A 13,275-nucleotide genomic window follows, 5' to 3' on the forward strand; every position below is an offset into this window, starting at 1 on the left:
TTTTTGTTTGTTTGTTTAAGTCTTAAAGGAACACTGTAGTCTGCATTTTTACGATTCTGCTTTCTGCTGTTCAACCGATTACAGTGCACATAGAGTTTTATTATATAGCGAAATCTTTGTGAACTGTCACAGAAAGAAAGTGTTACTTAGAAGGGAAATTAACAAGTTTTAAAGAGTAATTGTACAATCATTTAAGGACAGAGGAACACTGCATTAGACTAACAAGGGTTTAATTACCAAAAAAAGTTTAATGTTGCTTTAGAAGGAATATTAAGCAAGTTGTCTTTGTCTCTTACTTTTTAATTTTAGTCGCTGATGTAGCTTGTTGGGTCACATTTTTTGTTAGTGCTGAAGGCTGCCATGAATCTGTAATGAGGCCCCTTTGCACATGATTTTGGCTCTTGGCCAAAATCAACTTCCCAGCAGCAAGCTTTCTCTAAAGAACCTGGAGAATTTTTTTTTTTTTTTTTTGGATTAGAAATCATGTCTGAAAGCTGCCACAACCAGTTGTGTAGGCATGTCAAAATGACTTTATACAGTAAATATGAAACAAGCATTTAAAATTTTTTTCTCACATTGTTGCTTTTATCATTATGAATTCCTTGCTTGTTGCCATCTAAATTACATTAGAACAAGAACAGTCTTAAAGAAGAAGATTCATCGATTTTTTGTTTTTCTCAGCAGACCAGAGTAGGGGTGATCATCTCATTGAGAAGCATACAGTGTGAAAAGGTTTTTCAAAACACTTCGGGATAAATAACAGATGAATTCTTAAAACTGTTAATCTCTGTAAGTAATACTCAGTGAACAGTAAGTAATGAAGTTTTCTAGAAGTTTCTTTGTGCGCACAATTAAGCTTAACATTTTCTTATATGGAGTTTCTGTTTATGTTGAAATGTCATGGCGTTTTGAGATTTGAAAAAAAAAAGTTAACCTTTGTTTAAAAAATAGTTAACTCCTTGATATTATTTCTAACAAATGTTTTAATAGAAATGTTTGGTATGTGAACCTGAGCGAATAACTTCAAATAATTATATTTACCGTCTTGCGATAAAATAATGATTTTTCATGAAAGAAATTCTGAAGTTCAAAGTCACTTACACCTAATTTTTGAAACTATTGCTAACTTTGATACTACTGTAACTGAATTTTGTCAAGTAAATAAATACATTATTTTATACTCCAGTGTTTGAAGAGTTAAATTCAAAAGTTGCAATGAAATATTATAGTAATTAGATATTAACAACTTTGTGTTTTATATAGCTATTTTTAGCAATATCTTTACACATTAAACATAAGTACACTGCAGGGTAAAAGTAGAAAAGTAAAATCCAGTTGCTCTGTTCTTTTTAAAGAAATCCTCTTATGATTACCCTAAATACGAATTCAGCCTTATGTGCCTATTATAATCTAGAGTACAACTTTATCTTTTACTTAAAATTAGTCATGTTTCTCTTTAAAATATTGTTGAAAGCCAAATGTATTATCCTTTAAGAGAAACCTACCTTAACAGGTATGTTTATAATATATTTATCACTGTATATGAAAATATTGCTAATATGAGTAATAGAACAAACTGAAAATTAACTTTATGTGTAGAAAATGCATCGTGATTCCCTTCAGGTCAATTTAAATGTGTGTACATAAATTCATAATTTAATTACATATATAAATTTTTATAGTAAAGTTGACAGAATTATGATACTGAATACAACTTGCTATTAGTTGGATTGAGGCAAGGAGTATTTGAAATTATCATATTGGTCAATATTAAAATCCATAGAAGTTATGAATGGCTATGTATAGAAATTTACCTGGGTAGGTTCTCTTTGTGAGTTCACAGTTGAATTCTCACCTAATATAATCTTTGTTTTAATTAAAAAGATGTTAACATAGGTAGATATTTCAATATCTGGAATAAAAACAAAACACTTTACATTTAGTATCATGAAACAGGTGCAGGAAAAATAAGATAGTTTGTTTTATTTAGCACAATTCGCACCTAAAAATTATTTTGAATTCTATTTCCTTCCTAATTTTCGCTCCAATTCTGATTTTATTTTTGATTACTTTGAATCAGTCATTTTACTTAGCACTTGAAACTGCAGAATATTTCTCTAAAATTTATTGAGAAATATTTCAACTGAAAATTATAGGTTTTTGTTGTTATTATTGTTAATTACAGGCCATAGCAAAGTAAATGCAACTAAAAATAGAGCTTTCTTAGAACACATTTATATATTAGTTTGTGGGTTCAGAAAAACAATTGCATACATGATTACTGAAAATATTTTTTATTTGAGGTAGAATTAAGTAAGCATTGAGAACAATTTAAGTTAAATTCTGTATTGTAATAGCTAACAAAGTTACTTTCATTTGCTGGGCCCATGAGTTGTAACTGAGTATTTCCATAGTGTAGGCTTTTGTCTGAATTATCAGCTAGTTTTCCTGATTACATTTTCTCTGTTAACATTTTTAAGACTAATATTCAGAAACGGATTTGCTCAAAAAAAATTTTAATGTTTGTTGAATTTTTCGTATTTGTGAAGAGTAAAATAATTTTTCATTCATTATTTTTCTCATTTTCTTTTTTAAAACTGATACCATTTTACAATGTGTAAAGTTCACTCTCAGAAAAAGTTAAATTCATTTGTGGTTGTCAATTTAAATTAAGGACCTTTATCGTTTTTTAATGTGAGAGGGTTTTTTGTTTCCTTCAATTATACATCAGGCACATAAAATACTTTCTTTCCCCCAATTAAAAGAGGCATTAAATAATTATCAACTTTTATTCTGTGTTGAAGAGCAAGCTTTAACACTGCAGTATTTTATCTACAATTTTTAATGTGTGAGAAATGTTTACAAGAGGGCATTTTAGGTGAGCATTTCATCATTTCAATGAAGTGCTTTGCTCTAAATGGTCTACATTCCAGCAATGAGATAAGTGCATTGCTACATTAGATTGAACATCATTATTGAATTTTGGCACAACTTCAGTGACCTCGGCCATAAAAGATTAGTATGGGCAAGATGATCTTGGATTTGCAGTAACAGAAGCAGATAAGAAAAGCATGTTAAGATGCCAACCTTTGTTGTTTTAGAGAAAGTATGACTAAAATAAAAAAGGTAATGCATTTTGCATAAACTCCTGATAGTAACATTTTGTCAGTTCATTAGTACAATAAATCCTAAAACATTAGAGCATTAATTGAATATTTATAGGATTTATCAGACTTTCCCTATAGCATTAACTATCGAATTTTATTCTTTTATTGGGTAAACAACAGACATATTTCCAAGCAGCTAATATATGACTATAGATTAAACAGCCAAATAATTTTTAAAATGTGCCTTGATTTAAAAATAATCACTATTGAATGCAAAGAATGTTCTCTGATTTTAAGTCTGTTTCAAATAAAGAAGGATTGATTTTCACTTGTTGCAATTTCTTTTTACTTTAGATTGGTTTAATTTTAAATTATCATAAAGTAAATATTGCTGATTAATAGCATTTTTAAACATGGTAGAGTTCATTTTACAAGTAACCTCACCTATTATATATTTAAACAATGATGATTTCTGACATGCTACATACTCTTCTCTCAAGATAAAGAGATCTGCAAAGGTCCTCTTTTTCATGCTATAAGATTTTTTTTCCTTTTCTTTATTTATGTGTTCAGGAGTATTTGTTGACCTATGTTTCTGAGACATCTGTCTTGCGAACATTAAGATAAAAAGTCTGATGATTGCCTCTAAATTTATTCTTATTTCATATTAGTCTGGAAAAAACTTTAAGTTTCTTATTGAAAGTCAATATATGAATCAATGAGAAACAATTTTAACAAATCTGATGATTTGGATAATTTAAAGCACTAGATTATTTGACATAAATTAGAGGTCATTGACATGTTGGTGGAGTGATTCTAAATATTTGATTATTATTGAGTTTAAAGATTTATTTACTTTTAGAAAAAAATTGAGTTTTCAATTTGCTTAAAAATGAATATTTTCTAAATCTATCATTGTCTCTACATTGCAATTATTGAAATATTACCTAACATCTCTTTAAAACTAGTGTGAAACCAAGCAGTCAGTGTCTTACTTTCCATTTTTCTCACTGATACGAGGTCAGTATATACAGGGAGAATGTCTGAAAATATTTCCAAAATTTTTTTCTTTCACAAGACCACCTACTTCTTTACTATTTTCAAAGATAATGAAAGGAGTGGATTGTTTTAGTTGAATTTTATATAAATGTGAGGAATATATGGGATTTCTGTGGACTTCAGTTTTAAAGCTAAAATAGAGAATAAGATTGAGATTAATTGCATGGTGTATTTTTATAGCAACTAATTGCAACTTGGTATCCTACATAAACAACACACTGGAAAGATATACTTTGGGCTCTGAGATAGGCTTTCATTTACTCTTCATGAAGAACTGCAGGGAAAGTGGCAAAGAGATGATGTTGGTCCAGTCTGTAGGCTCCATGGTGTTTCAGGTACCTACAGTCATTTTCCTTATTTAAATCCCTGTCTTGTTTCGGTGCTCCATATCACTAATCCCAGATATTTCTACAGGAAAAGAGAAGTCACAGCAGAACACACTCATTCTTGTTCACTGGAGGCTCTGTGATGGGATTTCTTTGGCAGAAGCAGTGTTCTTTTATGTATAATGATTTTTTTTAAAAAAATCATGGTTTGGGTAGGTCAGCTCATTCAGTTGGACAAATCAGCATAATAACCAAGCTAACTCAGCCTTAACAAAGATAATTAGTTTTTCATTTTGCCTTAAACTGGGCACTTTCCTGAAGAATGGACAGTTGTGTATGAAAGGTCACGTTGCTAAAAATTGTAGAATATGCCTATTCTACTTGTGAGTTAATAAATTGTGTTTTTTGTATATGTCAATATACATGCTGTGTCAAAAATATTTAAACAATGATAGAAGCAGTTGTTCTGCAATCCAAATTGAGAGATTGGTTTTTCTTTTATTCAGATTATACTTGACAGGTTACTCACAAATTACTTTTTAAAAACATTCTTTTTTTTTTTCTTTTTCTTTTGTCATGCCTGCTGCATGCTAGGCAAGTGCTCAACCACTGAGCTATGTCCCAAGCCCTAAAAGCATTAAAGTAACGATTTTCAATTACTTTCTTCATTAAGTAATCTAGATGTGAGGACTTTGATGGTACAGCAGTTTTTCAAAATTTGGGGTATATACTATTGCCTATGCTATGGCTTTCTAACCTGATCTCATATTCTTTCTTCTCTATTCCTAGGTTCCACTCAAAAATATTCTCTACAGAGGTTTTTTGTTTGTTTGTTTGTTTATTTTAATCAATAGCCAATTTAATATACATTAAGGTAGCTGAACATTTGAAAAGTACATAAGAAATTCTTACTGATGTGTGACTTAGCTACTTCTAAAACATCTTCAGTTGTCAGGAAATGAATCAACGGTGATATAGAAACAAAGAATGAGTTGTACTTTTGGCAGACAAAACAGTTATAATCAGTTCAGAATATTTACAGACTGATACCATTTTCTATTGACATATTTTCATGCCAACAAATTTAATTTGGAAACTGAATTTGCTACTAGAAGGCAGTAATTGATTTTAGTAATCAGTAGTTCAATATTCCTGATTCAAGATCAAGGACTGATTTATTGAATAAATAGGTCTTAGATAAAATGTAAGCTGTTAAGCTACCTCCTAATACTGTTTATTTTAATTTTCAATATCCAAATCATTAAATGTGAATGTAATACTATTTACATACTTCAACTTTCAGAATGAGCCTTCTCTACCTATGAAATTTGTTCTCCAAATATGGATGCAATATTTTTTGAATATTTTCAACTTTTAGAATGAGGCTTGTCTATCTGTGAAATTTATTCTCTACTTTTAAACTAGTAAATAACAGTAATCAAATATCTTAAAATTTCCATTTTCCATCTTAAAACCTACTCAAACAAGATGTACTCCAGATTTGTATAAATATGTCAAATTATACTCTACTGTCATGTATAACTTAAAAGAACATAAAATAAATAATAAAAAACCCTACTGAAGGTCAAAATCACAAAACACATGGAGTTCTGTATTGATAATAAGATGAGATTGTGTAGCCTAAAATGAAATTATATATAAAGCAAAAGTGTTTAGTAGCACTTGTGAGGCTTAGATATACAAATAACGTTTTGCAGGTAGAATGTCTCCTTTCTCACTTGAGAAAAGTGCAATTAAAAGTAATTTCCAGATGTTCAAATGCACAGCTGTTTTCTTCTCAACTACATTTTGCAAAAATGAGCTAAATTATAATGGGTTTAAGAGTCACTACATCTTAATGGTTTTTAAATTGGATTGGAAATATCATTACTAGATTTACCAGATGAAGAGAATTAATGCTTATGATTACTAAGACAATTTCTATTTAGGTAGTAGTAGAATCATTGAAATATTGGAAATTATAACTGAACAAAACTTATGATAGGTTTATAAAATTTCATATTGTTTGTATAGAACCAATCTTTATTCTATTTATATTATATACTTCCTGATAGCACACAAAATTATTCTGATATAGTTGGAAAAAGAATATGTATGTGAATGGTCATAAAGTGGGGTGTTTTTTTGGGTGTGTGTGTGTGAGTGATTGTACATTTGAGAGAGGGAACTTTTTATATTTTCTTTACATAATGTTAAGGAAAACATCAAGAGTAAAGTGTAAGTAATTTTTTTTTTAATGTGGAACACTGGTCAACACTTTTTGCAGGTTAGATTATAAACAATGACCACTGCATTAGTCAGATTTCCATCTCTATGACAAAATACCTGAATTAATGAAATCATAAGGACAAAAGGTCATTTGGCTTATGGTTTTAAAGATTATAGTCCATGATTGACTGTTCCCTTTCCTTTGAGCCTGTGATAAGGCAGCATGTCAGGGCAGGAGCACACAACAAACTTATTCACCTCATGATCAGAAAGCAAAGTAAGAGAAAGAGGAAGGACTTGGGATCTCAAAATTCCTCCAAGAGTACATTCCTGAAAACCTAAGGACCTCCCATTAAGCCCTAATTTCTGAAGGTTCTCCTTCCTCTCAGTGGTGACACTCTGGGGACCAAACTACTAACAAATGGAGAGCTCTTATACAAGCCATAGCAACCTTGAACCTGTATTTCTGGAAAATCAACTTCTTTTTTTAAATTCACAGATTCTATTTCAAGCTACTTAAGCACCCAATAACAACAAACTATTGTCATTAATATGATTGTGAAAGATGAAGAATCTGGTTAAGGAACCAAATTTCTTTGGACTTGAAATAGATTCTCTATGCAGCTAAGAATGATCAAGCTTTCCTAAGACTCTTCTGGGAGGCATGGTAATAATAAAAGGAGGAGAGTGGAAAGAGGGAGACTGTACTGGATCAGGGAATTAAAACTCTTTTACCTTATGTGAGCCCAGGGATTTATCATAATCAATCCATTAGTATTTCAATAATAATCTGCTTCTTTAAGAGTATTACTAAAAGAAATTCAAATTTTTGACCTTTGAAATAGTTAGAAAACTAACTCATTGGTTATGACTATGATGATGGAATCCTTTGTCTTTCCTATCTACAACATTCTCTCAATTGATTGATTCCTGACCTTGAAAGTATTATATTTGGCCAGACTGATGCATGGGTTCAGTTTCTCTGCACAGGGTTTCCTCTATCTCCTCACTTAAACCTCTAAACAACCATGAAAGGTGGGGAAGATGACAGTATCTCATTGTACAATGGGAAGCTCAGAGTGCGTAATTAATTATCTCAGGTTTTGGACTTGGGCTAATGGTGCCTGTACTATTACCTGTTGCACTGCATATTTGATAATCATGGACCTTGAGATCCAAGATATTCTAAGGTCAAGTTTTAGAAACTGTATCATTAATACTCTTAGAAAAGCAAATTGACATTGAAATACTGTGGATCAATGATGATAAATCTCTGAGCTTACATTAGGTAAAAGTTCTTAAATTCCTAGTCAAATATAATCCTCCAACTTCTACTCCCCTTCTATCTTGATCTGACTCTTTACCTTTCTCTCTATTTCTAACAATTGAAGAAACAAGGATTCTAAAAATATTGAAATCAACCACCAGTATGTAGAGAATGGAGGTGAGTTGCAGACGCTTCATACGGTAGTTTTCTTGAAGTATTTATTATTCTAAGTTAAGCAAGAGCCAGTGACCAACAAAGCAATTCTGGTCATAGGCAGTTTTTTTTCTTGAAAAATATCTATGAACAAGTATTGCATTTCTTTTTTTTATTTGTTCTAATTAGTTATACAGGACAGTAGAATGCAATTGACACATCATACATAAATGGAGCATAACTTCCCATTCTTCTGGTTGTACATGATGTAGAGTTACACCAGTCATGTAATCATACCAATCCCAAGGACTGCATTTCTAATGTGAGGTTTCTTGGCACATCAGTGTTTCAAAATAATAACCATGGAATAGCATAATGGGAGGATGACATCTCTGTCATAAAATTGCATAAATTTATTTTGTTGGCATAGGTATTATTATAGATGAAGAGATAAAAAAATTGGAGACATTCAGTGAATTTTAACCATGGCCACCTACACCAACCATGCTGTGCTCTATTATGGAATCCCACAGAAACAAATCTCAGACTCCTGCCTGAAGCTCTTAACTGCTCTGAAACAGGTGCTTCCCACTAGGCCATGGTATGTGTTTACTCTAAAATTTAGAATTTTTCCATATCATGTGCTTCTAGAAAATGAAACTTGAACTCTATGTTATACACCAGTTGTTGGTGACTATTTTTAAAAATTAGATTTCTAGCCTCTGTTGATAGAAATAAACTAAAAGATAAATGAGGATATGACATAAAATACATCTTGTAAATTTCTTATTTTGTTGTTATTGTTTCTCATAATGCTGGCTATTCTAATTCAAGCTAGTTTGATGGTCGTTGAACAGTTTGATTCAAAATCACTTTTCCAGCACTCATCCATTGACTCATTGATCACAGAACTGTGTTCATTGAATGTTATTTCTCCAACTCCCTTATTTTATGCAGGAGAAAATGGTGACATTTGGGCCACAATTGGCCTTTTTGTTCATGATAATAACGTTTTTGCTTAGAGAGATGGCTTTGATCACAGATCTTCCTTCCAGTTTTACATTCCTTCCTCTACATAAGGTGCTTTGTCCTGTATAGCCATTTTTGATAGCTAGAAAATATTCTCTCTCTTTTTTTTTTTAATAAGTTCATCAGTACAGAAACATAACACAAGGGGCCTTAATTGACAACGTGGAAAAGACTAATACACACACACACACACACACACACACACACACACACACACGTGTATCTATTATTTATAATTTATGTATATCATTACATACAAATCAATTGCATGTATCAATTAAATATAATTGATTATAAACCTGCCAATGAATTATTGTTTCTGTAAAGCTATACTGCTAAGAGTTCCTAGTTTATAATTTCATCTTTGACTTTATATATTCTAATATATAATCTAATAATCTGATAATTATATTCTTTAATGCATTTTTAAAGAATACCTACTTAGCATTCTTTCTGAAAAATTATAGATGATCCTTGGAATTTTTTAAGAGAATCTAAGAAAATTTAAAATATTTTAAAATATGCAGTAGGATTAATGTTTTACACATATGTACATATGTGATCATATGCATATACATGTTTAATCACCTCCAATATCAAAATATAAAATTTTCCAGCATCCCAGAGAACTCATGCCCACTTGACATCTGTCATTATAGTTTATTAGCTTTTTCTTTCATATAAATAGAATCACACAGTATATATGTATTTTACCTGGCTTATTTTATGAATATTTTGTCTGTGAATCTCCATATTGCATATATCACTAGGTGGTTCTTTTTTTTTACTTTGTAGTATTTCTCTGTGTGATTATTTCATTATTTATTTATTCATTCTACTATGTTACTACATTTTTAGGTTGTTTCTGGTTATTGTTACACATAATTTTTAAAATGTAGTAATGTAGTTCTGGTACCAAAAATATGATATCCTGTTTTTCTATAATAAATGAAATATTCAAATATGATTGCTTTCTCTGCAATAGTTGAAATATTCAAATATGATTGTTTTAATTATAGTACTACAGGCTATACGATATTGTGGCCTCTGCTAATCAAAATTTGTTCATATTTGAAGCAGGTAAAGTAAAGAGTCGGTATTTCTGGGTTATTAATGGAAATAGTTTCTGGAAAAGAGGATTAATATGAGTTATTCTAAGTAGATATTGAATAATTATTACTTAAAATATTAACCTTTTAGCTATCATTTCTTTGTTCTCATTATTTAGTATATGTGTGTAACTATAAATATAGGTTGGTCAAAATATTCATTTTTTTAACTTAATGGTCAATTTCTTATTTTTCTTTAACTTCTGGAATTCAGACATTTTCTATTATAAATCACAATAATTAACCTGATGTCTTTCATATGGAACAATTTCAAATGATCGTAACATATTTAACCTTATAAATCCATTTATGATATGAGCAAAATATATGACCCAATATTTTGACAATAGGGATAAAGATTTGTTGTAAAGTAATGGGAGTGAGCTGAGAAAGTAATTTTCAGACTATATTCTGTGACATTTTAGACAATACCACAGTACATGTGACAATGTTCAAATTTAAGATGATTGACTCCACTAGGAAAACAGAAACATAACTAATAAAAACTGAAAAAGTCTTTATTGTAGAAAAATAAGATTAAGTTATTTAGATGCTCTTAACCTATTGAGTTAGTTTAAGATGCTCACCTACTGAATTTATTTACTAGCTTCTATCAAGTGCATTACCAAAGTGCTAATTAATATGTTTATTAAATTGGCTGTATTGATAAACAGTCTGGAATTGTCATCTGGGTTTTATTCACACTTGCTAATAAGCAACTGCTTTAAATGAAATAAATAATATTAAAGTGGTATGTTAAACATAGTTTACAAAGCACTTCCACATAATGCACAAATTAAAAGAGAGAAGACATCATACTCCTGTACCCCAAGCAGTGAAATAATTAGTAACCTATGTTAAGTAAAGATTGAGTGATGTCTTGCACAATTTTTTTTTTCACTCTTTTATGACCACAGATTCCATCTTGGCAGATAACGACAACCCACATAAGAGTATATGCTTAATGATATTTCTTAAAATGTTTTTTAAAACTGATATTTTTACATTTGTTATACTACAAAATTTCCTTAAAATCTGTAAATTTATCAACAATAAATAGTAAGCAATTTGCTTGTGTAGTTTTGTTGGGAATTGTATTATAAAGACCCTATTACTTCTAAAAACTAGTAACACCACTTCCTAGTATTTTTGTTTTTAAATAACCAGTCAAATTTGGCCAAGGTCAATGATGCTTAAACCTTGCTATTATTTTTGACAACCGTACAATGCCTGATAACTATTTCATTTCTGACACCAGCTGGCAGTAAAGCTTCCCCCTCAGATGAATTCATAGATGGCCTATTCACAATTTAAACATGCAATGGACACAACAAAATTCCACTGCTGTGCTTCTGCCTAATTAGATGTATTTGCATCTAATAGGAAGGGAAGACTCACTTTCTGAAATGCGTTTTTTCCTGTAATTTTATCTTAGCTATTAAGTACATTTTTAAATGTGTGCAATGTCTGAAGGCTTCTGAATAAACAAACTAATGTGGACATTTGAAAAATAGCTGTTTGTCATACTACTACTCTCTGTAGCTTTGGTTTTGTGAAAATATAGTTGACTTCAAAGTACTATCATCTTTAACTCTACATGTCATCTTGCATCAGTTGATCTTTACTGACCCGTGAAAATGGTTGGAGTAGGTCAGATCTCACTTTGTAGTAAGGTCAGGTTCACAGCTTAGTCAACTTAGAGGAAGAAGCTGATTTTTAAAAAGAAAATGTTTATTTACACTGAATTCAGCAGAATTAGAGATCAGGAAGGAAACCACTGTAGATTACTTCAGGATATTTTTAAAGCAACTCCATTTAGGTATCCTTGACTGAATATGTCAACTCCATATCCATATCCTTATTAAGAAAGACTCAAACTTTTCATGAGAAGCATTATTATTTCTTTTTCTCCTCAGTTAACACAAGTCATTTTTTTGCTATAATAAATAAGGAATTTTATTTTTAAAATACCATACTAGTTATTAGTCTTCTGTTTTTTTTAAAATTCTTTTTGTATGCTTTAATACAACTGCTGTAAAAAGAAACCATGATCATAAAGAAATAAGTATAATTCATAGAACTAGCATGCTTGCAGAGATAGAAGCAAAACTATCACATATGTATATAAATATATGTGAATGTATATTTAATATATATATGTTTGTATATAAATATTAAATGAATTTTGTTCCAGGAGATTGTTTTCTTATCTACCTTATTGTAAGTCTCAGGCTATTTTTGGTGAATGTACAAAGATTCCTAGGGAAGAACAACAACATATTTGACTTTTATGTATTATTATTTGGAAACATTGACATTTATATTCTGAAAATACTATTTTTTCATCCTTTTGTTTGATAAAGAATAACAAGTAGTACATTGATCATTTATTCTCATATTTATTGTTTTATTTATTAGTAAGAGAAAATAAATTTATATTTCACTATAATAAATCAAAGAATGAAACATCTTTCTTTTGTCTTAAATAATCGTGTAGTGATAAAGTACAAAATATTTAACCAATTATAATCTGTTACAACTGCATAAGGCTTACTGTCTATAATAACTTCCTAGCTATAATAATAATTTATCAGTAAGTTTTATTTTTAAGGAAAAAGATGCATTTGATATTTACTTGATTTACCTTGTCTTTTTTGTAAGAAAGCCTAGCTTATATAAAAGCAAATGGCAATTCTGATGAATATGGCCATAACAATTCCCAACCCCCACAAAGAAAATTTCCATGTGTGGAATATTGTTCTCCTCCCCTGTAGAACTAGTTCTTCATTGCAGTTTGGGATGCTCATTGATGCAAAATAATATTCCATTGTGATGCATGACTAAATTGAATTGTGTTAAAAGTTAATGCAAAAAGTATGGGATAGTCTCTATATATTAATCTTTTATGGCTTAAAATTTATTTTGATCACCAATAAAATCAAACACTCTTAAAAGGAAATGTTACAAAATTTATCTATTTCATTACTCATTTTTGA

The 13,275-nt window shown here is 30.1% G+C and overlaps 1 protein-coding gene across 4 annotated transcripts in view; it reads left to right on the plus strand.

Annotated features, from left to right (window-relative positions):
• Positions 1–13,275, plus strand: part of LOC308653452 (uncharacterized protein) — a 697,023-nt gene that overhangs the window by 522,415 nt on the left and 161,333 nt on the right. For 2 of the 4 annotated variants that reach the window (XR_014023041.1, XR_014023044.1), the window contains one exon: positions 685–789. The exons of 1 other annotated variant lie outside the window; for it this stretch is intronic. The gene's annotated coding sequence lies outside the window, so the exon portion shown is untranslated. Of the gene's footprint in view, positions 1–681; positions 790–13,275 lie in introns of all 4 variants that reach the window. One more of the 4 variants, XR_014023043.1, reaches the window with a different exon arrangement.

Source organism: Spermophilus citellus (genome assembly GCF_964194105.1).
Source record: "Spermophilus citellus genome assembly, chromosome: 7".
Lineage (NCBI taxonomy): Eukaryota > Metazoa > Chordata > Mammalia > Rodentia > Sciuridae > Spermophilus > Spermophilus citellus.